Here is a 15,226-nt window from a genome sequence, read left to right as displayed (position 1 = left end):
TCAAGGAGGCAGATTTATTTATTTTATTGAAGCCACAATGAAAACTAGGAATGGAGACAACCATAGATTGTTTTTCTCTTCTTTTTTTTTCTTCTCTGAAATTGTAAGATTTTATAAAAAGGATTAATGATTTTCAATTTCAGGCAGCAAATACTTCAAGAAAAACATGTTAAAAACAAGACTTTGACTGAGGTCCTAGGCTGATTTTTCATCGATCTGAGCTGGGTGACTAGGATAGAATCCATGTCGGGACAATTCTGGAGATGCCCATGTGGTCGGTTTTTTCATTAGATGCCTATAACCTGTTAAACCTTGAAACAACTGCGGAATTGTCAGCTAGCTGCGGAATCAGGGCAGTTTCCGCAGCTAAGTTGCAAAACCTTATTTGAACAAGATACAGTGTTTTGAAGACCACTACAAAGCATAACCAGACAATTTTGAACAATTTGAACCTATCAAAGCAGTTGAGTTTCATTTTTTCATTTTTTTATTATTATTATTATTTTTTTATTTATTGAATCAATTGAAGTGATGAAGTTTATTTTGTCTCCTATTTTTTTTTAACAATTCTTTTTCTGATCCTCCAGATCACACAGAGTGCAGGAGGAGAGCATACTCAAGAATTATTATTTTGTCTTTTTTTACTTAACAATCCTTTTTCTGATCCTCCAGATCACACAAAGTGCAGGAGGAGAGCATACTCAAGGATTATTAATTTTTTTTTTTTTTTTTTTTTTTTTTTTTTTTCAGATGTAAGAAATAAGGTCTCCTAATTACACTTCCCCGGCAACGGCGCCAAAATGTCTAGTCAATTTAATGTCTTAAATTGCTCTACATAAATTATCAATCCGGGAATCGTAAACTGATGAAGTGTGGTGCACTATATGTGCTTAGTTAACCTTTCTCTTACTTCGTTGTTTTATAGTTTATGTTGTTTTTGGGGTTTTGTTCTAACATGCAATAATCAAATAATGAGAAAATGACTATGAGACCAAGTATCCTTGCTGCAGCAAAAGGACAAGATGATTCTATCATGTCATTAGTTCATTAGAAGGCTATGTGCATCACTAATCTACAATCAACTTGAAAGCATGCAGTAATTCAAACTGTACATTAAACTTGCAAAGAAAGAGCTTAAAAAAAATAACTTGAAATGAAACTGAAAGCAAAGCATAAAAACCACTTTCTAATGGCACTAGTCACTACTCATGCTGCTGCAATAAAAAAAAGGTAAGAAAAACCACTTTAAAGACCAATTATAATGTTCAACTCTTCCTAACTCTCTGCTTCCAACATATGGGATTATGTGAAACACGATTAAGAAGTAGTGAGAGATAAGTCTAAAAAGTAATCAAAATAAGAAAAATCTACTTTAAAGACCAGTTATAATGTTCAGCTATTCCTAACTCTCTGCTTTCAACATATGGAATTATGTGAAGCACGATTAGGAAGTAGTTAGAGATTAGTCTAAAAAGTACTCAAAGCAAGCTGTAATTTATCAGTATTCTGATCTCTAAAAGATGAACAACTTATGATAAAGAGACCATCAATATGTTAGCATACAACTTGAGAAACTAAACTAGAAATCAAGCTAGAAAAATAAAATAAAGGCAGCAACTTATGAATATGACAACTGAAAATACCATTAGAGATAAAGCAAATACAACAAAGACACACAATCCCGGGAGAAAATAACTTGCATAAATTAAAATTGCATGAATGAAAATCTAATCTACAAAGCAATATTTACAAAATGAAATCTAATCTACTTACATTCTACAAAGCAATATTTACAAAATGAAATCTAATCTACTTACATTCTACAAAGCAATATTTACAAAATGAAATCTAATCTACTTACATCCTAATATGCTCCATGACATCTACTTCACATCTCCTTCCATGTTGAGAACATCAAAACTTTATTCAATTTCTTCAAAAGTACCAAGTACAAAAGCTTTCAAAAGCCATGGGACTAACAAGCTAAAAGGACTAAGAAAAGACTAAAGGAAAGACTAGCAAATGAAGGAGAGAGATCTCCTATTTATACAAAAAGATGAGAGCCATCTCATTAATGATAATCCATGAATCTCTCCCTCTACCTCTAGAGTCCTAATCAAAATAGGAACTGATAAGACACATGTCTTTTAGAGTTACAATACAATTAGGAGATGTGACACATATCCTCATGATCCCATGATTCTTTCCAACCAAATTCGAATTTGGCCTTAGAATGCCACATAAGGGTCTTCTAGAAGCCTCCTTTCAACCTACACATGTCAACAAACTCAACCCATTTGTTAGGTATAAGCATATGCACATTATTTTCTAATGTTTAACCACAAATTCACTTAAAAGGCTTAGAAATAATAAAGATTGGAAAAACATAAAGGTGGCCCAATGATAATGAAAGTGGGATGAATGTGGTGACATAGTAGTGAAATGGAGTTGAAATGGAAGTGATATAATGGACATAATAGTGAAAGTGTAATGCAAATGAATGACATTTTCAAGACTCAACAATATGAATAATAGAACTAGTGCAAATTTCACTAGAGAAAATATCAACCAAGATAATTTGTTTTTAGTATATGATATGGCTGAAGCAAAGAGTGAAGATGTATGGTTTCTAGACTCCGGTTGCAGTAACCATATGACAGGAAACATAGCCCTGTTTTCTACGTTAGATCAGAGTGTGAAGTCACAAGTCACACTAGGGACTGATAGTAAAGTTTTTGTTATGGGAAAATGAAAAGTAAAAGTCTTAACAAGGAAAGGTGAAAAGAAAACCATATCAGATGTTTATTATGTTCCTGGAATAAAATGTAACCTCTTTAGTATTAGACAGCTTATTTAAAAGGGGTACAATGTTTTATTTGTGGATGATGTATGCACTATCATGGATAAAACACCCAGCAAACAATGTATTGCTGAAGTGAAGATGATTAGGAACAGGATGTTCCCTCTCAGAATGAAAGCAAATTTAAAAAATGGAGAAGAAATAGCAGCAGTGATACAAGAGGCTTTCCAAAGCGAACCAAAAGATGAAAATTGGTTGTGGCACTTGAGATTTGGACATCTCAACTTTGGAGGTCTTAACTTATTGAATAGAAAAGGAATGGTAAGAGGATTACCATTGCTAGAGAAACCAGATAGCCTTTGTGAAGGTTTTATCTTGGGGAAACAACATAGAGAAAGTTTTCCATCAGGGAAAAGCATAAGGGCAAAAGCACCCTTAGAGATTGTCCACTCAGATTTATGTGGACCGATGCAAACTCCATCACTTGTAGGCAGCCACTATATACTAACATTTATTAATAATTTTACTAGAAAAACTTAGGTTTATTTCCTGAAGAACAAAAATAAAGTGTTTGAAAATTTTTGCAATTTCAAAGCACTTGCAGAAAACCAAAGTGGGCTACATATCAAAGTTCTAAGAACTGATAGAGGAGGTGAGTATATCTCCAAATAATTTCTACGTTTTTGTAGAAAAAATGGAATTCATAAGCAGTTTACCACTAGGTACACTCCACAACAAAATGGAGTTACTGAAAGGAAGAATAGGACAATCATGGATATGGCGAGGAGTATGTTAAAAGCAAAGCATTTGCCAAATGATTATTGGGCTGAAGCTGTACACTGTGCAACGTACAATTTGAATAGATTCCCTACAAAAGCGGTCATGAACAGAGTACTGGAAGAAGCATGGAGTGGGACAAAGCAAAAAGTCACCCACATGAAAGTTTTTGGATGCGTGGCTTATGCACACATTCCAGATCAACTAAGGAAGAAGTTGGACAACAAAGGGGAGAAATGTATTTTCATTGGATACAGTGAGGAATCCAAAGCTTATAGGTTGTATAACCCATCCACCAAGATGCTTATTGTGAGTAGAGATGTTCAGTTCATTAAGGAGGAAGCTTGGAATTGAAGCATAGAGAAAAAAATGAATGTTAAAAACTCTTTGTCACATGATGAAGATGATGAGGAGATGGCTGAAATACATCCCCAAACAGCAGCACCAACACAAGGGCAGCAAGAGACACCCTTGAGGAGAAACGAAAGTGCTTCTTCAAGCACACCAGAAGGAGGAAATTCAAGTGCTTCTTCAAGCACTTGTACACCAAATGAAAGAGGTAAGAAGTTCAGAAATTTAAGTGACATTTATAAACAAGATGCAACAAATGAAGGTATGAATTATTTGTTTGCTTTATATTGTCATGTTGATGACCCTGTTCATTTCGAAGAAGCAATTAAGGATAGGAAATGGATAGAAGCTATGGATGAGGAAATCAATGCCATAGAAAGAAACAAGACATGAGATTTAGTTGAACTACCAAAAGGAAAGGAAGTCATTGGAGTTAAATGGGTCTAAAAGACCAAGAGTAATGCTGAAGGCAAAATAGAAAGACACAAGGCAAGACTTGTTGTCAAAGGATATAAGCAACAGCATGGGAGAGACTATGACGAAACTTTTTCACCGGTTGCTAGAATGGAAACCGTGAGAGCAGCGTTGTCCATAGCAGTACAAAACAAGTGGAAAGTTTACCAAATGGACGTGAAGTCAGCATTTCTAAATGGAGTGTTAATGGAAGAGGTTTACATTGAACAACCTCTAGGCTATGAAAGAAAAGCCAAGAGCACAAAGTGTGCAGGTTGAAGAAAGTTCTTTATGGGCTGAAGCAAGCATCAAGAGCGTGGTGCAGTAAGATAGATTCCTATATACTAGAAAATGGATTTGAAAAGTGTGAGGGAGAACCCACCCTCTACATCAAAGAAAATGATGGTAAAATATTAATTGTTGTGTTATTGTTGATGATGTTATTTTCACAGGTAATGATGATTACCTTATTGAAAATTTCAAAACGATCATGAAATAAGAATTTGAAATCACTGACATGGGTTTGTTGAGATACTTCTTAGGAATAGAAGTAGAACAAAATGGAAATTGGATTTTTATCTCATAAGCGAAATATGTTAATGAAGTGTTGGAAAGATTTAATATGCAGGAGAGCAAAGCAGCAATCACTCCCACAGTGATGGGATTAAAACTCAGCAAAGAGGACAACATCAAGGATTTTGATCTTAGTTTGTACAAGAGCATAGTTGGCAGCCTCATGTATTTGACTGCAACTAGGCCGGATATAATGCATGCTGTTAGTTTGATTTCCATATTCATGGAGAGGCCAAAAGGAGCACATTGGCAGGCAGCAAAAAGGATTCTAAGGTATGTTAAAGGTACTAAAAGGTTTGACATTTTATATACTGTTTCAGAATGTTCAGATTAATTGGATACACTGATAGTGATTGGGTTGGAAGTGTAGATGATCAGAAAATCATATCCGATTATGTTTTTCACATGGGTTCAGGAGCCATTTCATGGGGCTTCTAAAAAAGAGCCTATTGTAGCGTTGTCTACAGCAAAGGCAGAATATGTGGCAACTACAGCAGCAACGTGTCAAGCAATTTGGATGAGAAGGATGTTAAGGATTTTATGCCAAGAGAAAGTAAAAGGAACTGTGATTTTTTGTGACAATAGTTCAGCTATTGCATTATTCAAGAATTCTGTGTTTCATAAGAGAACGAAACATATTGACACAAAGTTTCATTACATCAGGGAATTGGTAAACAATGGAGAAATTGTTTCAGTACACTACAGAATTCAGGAGTAGGTTGCAAACATTCTGACCAAACCATTGGGGCAGAAAAGTTTTGAGTTTTGAGGAAATGTCTGGGTTTGACTGATAACCTAGCAGTTGAAATTAAAGGGGAGTGTTGAAATACTAATTTCAACAGCTACGTTTATTTCTGAAAACCGCCTAAGGATTCCCCGCACCACCGTTCACGGAAAGGTGGTATTTTTCGAGGGGGCAGCAAGCATATTCAACAGCTGACACGTGTCTGAGTGGTTTTGCAAGTACAACTTTCCCCGGCGGGTAAAATTCAGTCAGAAAAGGCCGTGCGATATTGCTGACAGCCGTAGGATTAACGTAGAGTAAAATCCACGGTTAATAAAAAAAACATATCATCATACTAAAGTAATTAATGTAATTTATTTCGGTCAGTGAATGTAGGTAAAAGCTTTTAATTTTATTATTTTTATTGATTCACGGGTGTAATTTTTTTTTACGGCACAAGTCAAACAAAAGTTATGTTCTGTTCTTTTTTTGTTGAGGGTATTGTAATATACACAGCAGTGTGAATGCCCTATGTTTGTTGAGAATGAAAACCCAATATGCAGCAGTGTGTATGTAAGAAAAGTTTTTACACACAGTAGTGTAAACTTATACAGCAAAAAAAACTACACAGCAGTGTTGTTTTTTTTAGAGATAGAGTGTTTTGTAATGCATAGCAGTGCAAAGACAGTGAGTTAATTTTTAAGCAGAGACAGAGTGATTTTTTTTTTGAAACTGCATCTGAAAAGTTCTTGGTGAAATCCCTCTGTGAGAGGAAGAATTTTGTAACAGCAATCTTGTTAATGAATACAAAGTCTTTTTAGTGTGTGAAACTTTGTTTTCCTGAGACAATTTTTTTTCCTTCGTTTCTCTGTGTTAAGAAACAGAGCATTATTCTCTGTTCAGTTATTTTTGTTCTGGAATTATCAGAAATTCCCAACATTGGGAAGTTCTAAGATTTTAGAACTTGACAGGGAACTCTGATGGCACAAGGCTATTTCGAAAGTCCATCAAGAATACTTACAAATGATTGGCCAGAGATATTATGAAGAAGATTCTCTGTGAAACGCCAAAGACGACGTGGATATTCTGGATTCTCGGCGATATCTCTGCCGAGGTCTCGTAGGTGGTTGTGCATTCTGAGACGGTTCGTACTGTCCACCTCCACCAGCATCTGTTTTCCAGCGTCCAAAGACCCAGCAACCCTTCCCAGTCAGATCCATCCCATACTCTTATAGCGGTATCCCTTTCTTCTCCTATAAAGAAACAGGCTACGTCTAAGAATATTTGCTTCTCCTCTTCATCCAGAGCATGATAGCTAATTCTAAGTGTGCTTAGGATATCGTCAGGTAGTACTTTGGAGGTTTTCCGCAATTGCGCACTCCAATGCCTCAAATCATCTTTTCCACGAAGAAGCACCCCAAGCACCTTAACCGATAGTGGCAGACCATTGCAGACATGCAAAAAAATTTTCACCACTTCTTCAAATCCTATAACACGATGGGGTTGACCAAAGGCATGCAAGCAAAAGAGTTCTTGTGAGTGCTCTGGAATGATGCCTTTCAGTGTGTAAATGGATGACTCTCCAATACCTGCGCTTATAAGCACATCCTTATTGCGAGATGTAATTAAATTAAGCTACCCACATCAATAGTATTTTTAACTGGTGCACATAATGCATCCATTTGATCCATATGATCAATATCATCTAAAATGATAAGAGCCCGTTGAGAAACTGTTTTGAGCCTCTCTATACCTTCATCAACGTTGTTTATTTGTGCATTCCATTGAATCAACTCCTTAAGAAGGCTACTCTGCAGGGAAGGTAAAGATGTGGATCTAGCATCAAATAAGAAGCAAGATCAACTGTAATTTGATCTCTCTCGGTTGAACAACTATTTAGCGAGGGTAGTTTTTCCGACCCCGCCAAGGCCTACAATTCCTAAAACTTTAGCCTTCTGGCTTTGCCACTGCAGTGATAATGTCCTATCCACATCTTTTATTTTCTCATCGAGGCCAGTAGGATATATAGCAATGTTCAAAGGTGGTTTGCGAACCTGTTTCAAAACTTGTTGGACTACCTCCTCGACCAGTTGCCACTCTTCCCTGAACAATATTCACAATCACAGTTAATTGCCTAATAAGACACATCTACATAAATAATATGTGATATACTTATCAATCCAGCAATGTGCAAAACTCAAATAATAGGGAGAGTTGGAGGCTCTTACTTGCCCTTCAGCTCAAAACCGCTTATATCTGCCACGCCAGAAAGAGAATTCCTCCATTTTTCTATTGTGTTGGGGTCATATCGTGGTTGAGAATCAAATGTTCTCTTCCTTTCGAGCACGCCCAGAGTTCGCGCATAAACTCCATCTCTGCCCCGCGTCCATCGAAGATCTGCGTGTTGGAAATTTCTGGTAATTTCAAACACAAATTAACTGAACACATAGTCAATGTTCTGTTTTTCTCCTCAGGATCTTTTGCACAGGGAAGCTAACTTGTTTTCTGAGAACAAAATTTTTCACACCCATAAAACATTTATATTCATTAATAAAATGCCTGATACATATTTCTTCCTCTTTCTCAGAGGGATTCACTAAGAACTTTTACCAAAAACAAAATTACTCCGGCTCTTTTACAAATAATTTTACACTGCTATGTAAAATCTTCATTCACTGCTATGTGAAAAATTTTTACATTCACTGCTGTAAAAATAAAAATTCCTTACATAGGTTTATTGCTGTAAAATAAAAAAAACTTTCACACTCACTTTTGAGTGAAATTTTTCATTACATTCCTGGGTTTTCACATTACATATTCAATAAAAAAAATTACATTTGCATTCCCATTCGTTTCAACAAACTGCAAGCACCTGTAAAAGGGAATTCCAAATGTTCATCCGCAAGTCTTCTTTACATTTCATCCCTGCTCTGGTTTCAATTTTTATTCACACTGCAGTGCTCTCCCCTGGTTTTTTTCGCTACCGCGAACCCCTTTCTCTTTTCATCCCGTGTGCAATAACAATAAAACGTCAACACCACAAAACTATATTGAATACATTTTTATGTGTTAAAAAAAAAAAGAAGGTATAATATTACATGCCGTATGAAAAAACTTAAATTCTTTACCTAAGACTATGACACACTCATTAATTGCATTAATGTTAAAATCGTTCGGTAAAACCAAAAAGGTTCAGGCAGCTTGAAAGAGATCCTGGTCCGTTGACTTAATCGGAAGAATATCGCAAGTTTAAGCCACACAAATCAAACAAATTTTAATGGCCGGGAGTTTGGTGGTTTTAGGATCGTACATAGGACGCGTGTCACTTGGTCGGGGTGTTCGGAGGCCCTCTGACAGATTCAACTTTTTCGTGAAGGCGGTGCGGGAACGATACCGGTGGTTTTGCTGGAATAAATGCGGGCACAAGTGAAATTAGTGTTTCAACACTCCCCTTTAATTTCAGCTGCTGGGTTATCAGTCATACCCAAACATTTCCTCAAAATTCAAAGATTTTATGATCCAATGGCTTGGTCAAAATGTCTGTAACCTGTTCTTGAGTCCTGCAATGTTGTAGAACAATTTCTCCATTGCTCACCAATTCCTTGATGTAATGAAACCTTGTGTCCATGTGTTTCGTTCTCTTATGAAACACAGAATTATTAGATAATGCAATAGCTGAGCTATTGTCACAAAAAATCATTGTTGCTTTTGCCTGCTCTTGACCTAAGCTCCTTAACATTCTTCTCATCCAAACTGTTTGACATGCTGCTACTGTAGTTGCCACATATTCAGCCTCTGTTGTAGACAATGCCACGATAGGCTGTTTCTTAGAAGCCCATGAAATGGCTCCTGAACCCATGTGAAAAACATAACCGGAAGTGCTTTTCCGATCATCTACACTTCCAGCCCAATCACTATCAGTGTATCCAACCAAATCTGAACATTCTGAGACAGTATATAAGATGCCAAACCTTTTAGCACCTTTAACATACCTCATAATTCTTTTTGCTGCCTGCCAATATGCTTCCTTTGGCCTCTATGAATCTGGAAATTAAACTAACAACAAACATTATGTCAGGCTTAGTTGCAGTCAAATACATAAGGTTGCCAACTATACTCTTGTACAAACTAGGATCAAAATCCTTGCTGCTGTCCTCTTTGCTGAGTTTTAATCCCATTACCGTGGGAGTGATTGCCGCCTTATACTCTTGCATATTAAATCTGCCCAACACTTCATTTACATATTTTGCTTGTGAAATAAAAATTCCATTTTCATTTTGATCTACTTCTATTCCTAAGAAGTATCTCAGCAAACCCATGTCAGTCATTTCAAATTCTTCTTTCATAACTGATTTGAAATTTTCAATGAGATGATTATCATTACCTGTGAAAATAACATCATCAACATATAACACAACAATTAGAATTTTACCATCCTTTTCTTTGATGTAGACGGTGGGTTCTCCCTCACATTTGTCAAATCCATTCTCCAGTAGATAGGAATCTATCCTACTGTACCATGCTCTTGGCGCTTACTTCAGCGCATAAAGAGTTTTCTTCAATTTGCACACTGTGCTCTTGGCCTTTCTTCTCATAGCCTAGAGGCTGTTCAATGTAAACCTCTTCCATTAACACTCCATTTAGGAATGTTGACTTCACGTCCATTTGGTAAACTTTCCACTTGTTTTGTTCTGCTATGGACAACACTGCTCTCACGGTTTCCATTCTTGCAACCGGTGTGAAAGTCTCCTCATAATCTCTCCCATACTGCTGCTTGTATCTCTTGACAACCAGCCTTGCTTTGTGTCTTTCTATTTTGCCTTCAACATTACTCTTGGTCTTGTTGACCCATTTAACTCCAATGACTTCCTTACCTTTTGGTAGCTCTACCAAATCCCACGTTTTATTTCTCTCTATGGCATTGATCTCCTCATCCATAGCTTCTATCCATTTCCTATCCTTAATTGCATCTTCGAAATGAATAGGGTCATCAACATGACAATACAAAGCAAACAAGGAATTCATACCTTCATCATAAATGTCACTTAAATTTCTGAATTTCTTACCTCTTTCATTTGGTATGCAAGTGCTTGAAGACGCACTTGAATTTCCTCCTTCTGGTGTGCTTGGAGAAGCACTTTCATTTATCCTCAAGGGTGTTCCTTGCTGTCCTTGTGTTGGCGCTGCTGTTTGGGGATGTATTTCAGCCATCTCCTCATCATCTTCATCATGAGACAAACAGTTTTTAACATTCATTGTTTTCTCTATGCTTCCATCCCAAGCTTCTTCCTCAATGAACTGAACATCTCTGCTCACAAAAAACTTCTTGGTGGATGGGATATACAACCTGTAAGCTTTGGATTCCTCACTGTATCCAATGAAAATACATTTCTCCCCTTTGTTGTCCAACTTCCTCCTTAGCTGATCTGGAATGTGTGCATAGGCCACACATCCAAAAACTTTCATGTGGGTGACTCATTGCTTTCTCCCACTCCATGCTTCTTCCGGCACTTTGTTCATCACTGCTTTTGTAGGACACCTATTCAAGATATATACTGTACAATGTACAGCTTCAGCCCAATAATAATTTGACAAATGCTTTGCCTTCAACATGCTCCTCGCCATATCCATGATGGTCATGTTCTTCCTTTCAGCTACTCCATTTTGCAGTGGGGTGTACCTAGCTGTGAATTGCTTATGTATTCCATTTTCTCTACAAAATCGTAGGAATTCCTTGGATATATACTCACCTCCTCTGTCAGTTCTCAAAACTTTGATATGCAGCCCGCTTTGGTTTTCCACAAGTGCTTTGAAATTTCGAAATTTTTCAAACACTTCACTTTTGTTTTTAAGGAAATATACCTAAGTTTTTCTAGTAAAATCATCAATGAATGTTAAAAAATATTGGCTCCCTGCTAGTGATGGAGTTTGCATTGGTCCACATAAATCTGAGTGGACAATCTCTAAGGGTGCCTTTGCCCTTATGCTTTTCCCTGATGGAAAACTTTCTCTGTGTTGTTTCCCTAAGATACAACCTTCACAAAGGCTGTCCGGTTTCTCTATCAATGGTAATCCTCTTACCATTCCTTTTCTGCTCAACAAGTTAAGACCTCCAAAGTTGAGATGTCCAAATCTCAAATGCCAAAACCAATTTTCATCCTTTGGTATGCTTTGGAAAGCCTCTTGGGTAACTGCTGCAATTACTTCTTTGTTTTTCAAATCTGCCCTTATTCTGAGAGGGAACATCCTGTTCCTTGTCATCTTTACTTCAGCGATACATCGTTTGCTGGGTGCTCTATCCATGATGGTGCATACATCATTCTCAAATAAAACATTGTACCCTTTTTGAACAAGCTGTCCAATACTCAAGAGGTTACACTTCATTCCAGGAACATAGTAGACATCTGCTATGGTTTTCTTCTCACATTTCTTTGTAAATATTTTAACTTCTCATTTTCCCATAACAGAAATTTTGCTATCAGTTCCTAGTGTGACTTGTGATTTCACATTTTGATCTAAAGTAGAAAACAGGGCTATGTTTCCTATCATATGGTTGCTACAACTGGAATCTAGAAACCATATATCTTCACTGTTTGTTTCAACCATGTTACAAGCTAAGAGCACATTATCTTGACTGATATTTTCTCTAGTGATATTTGCATTTGATCTATTACTCATATCATGCTGCTTCTTCCTACATTCATTTGCATAATGCCCATATTTTTTACAGTAATAACATTGGACATTGGATTTTTCATACCTTTGTCCTTGAGCATGATGTTGTCCTCTTTGTTGGCTGCTGCCTTGACCTTGGTTCTGATTTGGATTGTTGCCTCTTCCTTGAGCATTTGCTGGGCTGTTTCTTCCACCTCTGTTTTGGCTTCTGCCTCTTCCTCTCTTGTTTCCTCTACCTTGACCTCTTCCTCTTCCAAAGGACATCTGGGTCTTGAAAGCTTGTTCTAGAGATAAATTTTCATTTCTACTCAACCTCTGTTCATGTGTTATCAGTGATGCATGAAATTCATCAATTGAAAAGTTTGAGAGATCCTTTGTTTCTTCTATGGTGGTGACAATCACATCAAACTTTGAGGGTAGGACCCTCAATAGTTTCTCCACAATCCTCCTTTCTTCAAGAACTTCTCCATGAGTCCTCATCTGTGTGACCAATCCAATCACATGTGTGAAAAATGAGTCAATATTGTCTGACTCTTTCATGCTTAGATTTTCAAAATCTCTCCTCAGCAATTGCGGTTTTGTTGTTTTCACTTTTTCCATGCCTTGATAGGCTGTCTTGAGGGTTTGCCATGCTTCTTTGGATGTCTTGGCTGCTGCTATCCTTGGAAACACACTCTCATGCACTGACTGATATAAAAATACAAGGGCTTTGGAATCCTTCTTCCTATTGCTCTTCAATAGGTCTTTCTCTGCCTGAGTTAATCTATTAAACTCATTTTCATCTACTGGTTCTTCAAATCCATATTCAACAAGTTCCCATAAATCTTGTGAGGCAAACAGGGCTCTCATGGTTATTGCCCAATAGTCATAGTTTTTCCCATTAAACTGTGGGAGCTGAGGATTAAAAGTACCTATGCTAGTGCTTGTGCTAGCCATTCCTTGCATTCTCAGCTATGCTTCTAAATCCTTGACTGTATATTTAAAATACTGATTGTTTCTTTAGCAGTAACACAAAAAAAACTTTGAGGAATACCTGGATTCTTTTGCCTGAGACTTCACTCTGCTGGAGAAGATTCACTGCTGCAACAAAAGGAACCTTCTTCTTTATCACTTTCAAAGAGCCTGGACCTACTCTCATACCATGTTAGAAATTTCTGGTAATTTCAAACACAAATTAACTGAACACAGAGTCAATGTTCTGTTTTTCTCCTCAGGATCTTTTGCACAGGGAAGCTAACTTGTTTTCTGAGAACAGAGATTTTTCACACCCATAAAAACTTTATATTCATTAATAAAAAGCCTGATACATATTTCTTCCTCTTTCTCAGAGGGATTCACCAAGAACTTTTACCAAAAACAAAATTACTCTGCCTCTTTTACAAATAATTTTACACTGCTGTGTAAAATCTTCATTCACTGCTATGTGAAATTTTTTTACATTCACTGCTGTAAAATAAAAATTCCTTACATAGGTTTACTGTTGTAAAATAAAAAAAACTTTCACATTCACTTCTGAGTGAAATTTTTCATTACATTCCTAGGTTTTCACATTACATATTCAATAAAAATATTTACATTTGCATTCCCATTCGTTTCAACACACTGCAATCACTTGTAAAAGGGAATTTCAAATGTTCATTTGATGCCGCAAGTCTTCTTTACATTTCATCCCTGCTCTGGTTTCAATTTTTATTCGCACTGCAGTGCTCTCCCTTGGTTTTTTCGCTGCCCCAACCCCTTTCTCTTTTCATCCCGTGTGCAATAACAATAAAAAGTCAACACCACAAAACTATATCGCATACATTTTTATGTGTTAACAAAAAAAAGGTCTAATATTACATGCCCTATGAAAAAACTTAAATTCTTTACCTAAGACTATGACACACTCATTAATTGCATTAATGTTAAAACCGTTTGGTAAAACCAAAAAGGTTCAGGCAGCTTGAATTGACTTAATCGGAAGCTTAAGCCACACAACTCAAACGAAGTTTAATGGCAGGGGGTTTGGTGGTTTTAGGATCGTACACAGGACGCGTGTCACTTGGTCGCGTGTCACTTGGTCGGGGTGTTCGGAGGCCCTCTGACAGATTCAGCTTTTTGGTGAAGGCGATGCGGGAACGATACCGGTGGTTTTGCTGGAATAAATGCGAGCGTAGGTGAAATTAGTGTTTCAACACTGCGAGCCCGACTTTGTGGAAGACCGGAATTATTGCCGACCCGGACTCCAACATCTGTACCAGCGCGTCGAGGCACCAGTTTGATTGAGCATATCGCGGAGAAAAAATTGCAACATGCATTGAGGCTGTTCGAATAGCCCCTTCGATCTGAGGATTCAAGCCCTCGCCTCTTTCCAATTCTTGTTGGTCCAGAAAAACTGCCAATCCAAGACTTTTGCGATAGTAGATATGGCTAGCGAGTCCTTTCTTGACATCAAGGCCGCAGTGATTCAGAAAGGCATCATAAACATAACAGTTGTTATTGCCATGGGAGGGGGCCGTGGAAGTGGATGCTAAGGATGTACCGTCAAGGGATGGGGTGAAGTCTGCCATTAGATACAGAATAAAAAGGAAGCAAGATAGAATATATTTTGTAGAGGTTGAGAAAGTGCGCTGAGCCTCAATATTTGCGTCTGAATGATTAAGGAATGCAGATAATTTACCAGCTACGTCTTTGCTACTCTTTTCTGTGTATCAAGAGCTCAATAGTTGGGCACACGATTGAAAACAAAACAGCTCTGGTATCTGGTTGATTACTGCGCTTCTTATTTCCTTGAGCAAATCAAGTGACGATATACCTTAATCTGAAAGATCGAAGCAGGAAGTTTCCTGCCAATTTCCCCTTCCTCCCGTCACAGCATTATTGACCATTCCCAT

The 15,226-nt window shown here is 37.3% G+C and overlaps 1 pseudogene; it reads right to left on the bottom strand.

The window, feature by feature from the left end:
- Positions 1-6,669: 6,669 nt before the first annotated feature.
- On the bottom strand, positions 6,670-14,902 carry LOC149214671 (disease resistance protein RUN1-like; annotated as a pseudogene).
- Positions 14,903-15,226: the final 324 nt, after the last annotated feature.

This window comes from Pinus tabuliformis, chromosome 1_1 (assembly GCF_031772625.1).
Source record: "Pinus tabuliformis cultivar Carrire ecotype Pingquan chromosome 1_1, CPIR1, whole genome shotgun sequence".
NCBI classification, from domain to species: Eukaryota; Viridiplantae; Streptophyta; class Pinopsida; order Pinales; family Pinaceae; genus Pinus; species Pinus tabuliformis.
The sequence above is the reverse complement of the archived record's forward strand: the minus strand, read 5'-3'. Positions and strand labels throughout refer to the sequence as shown.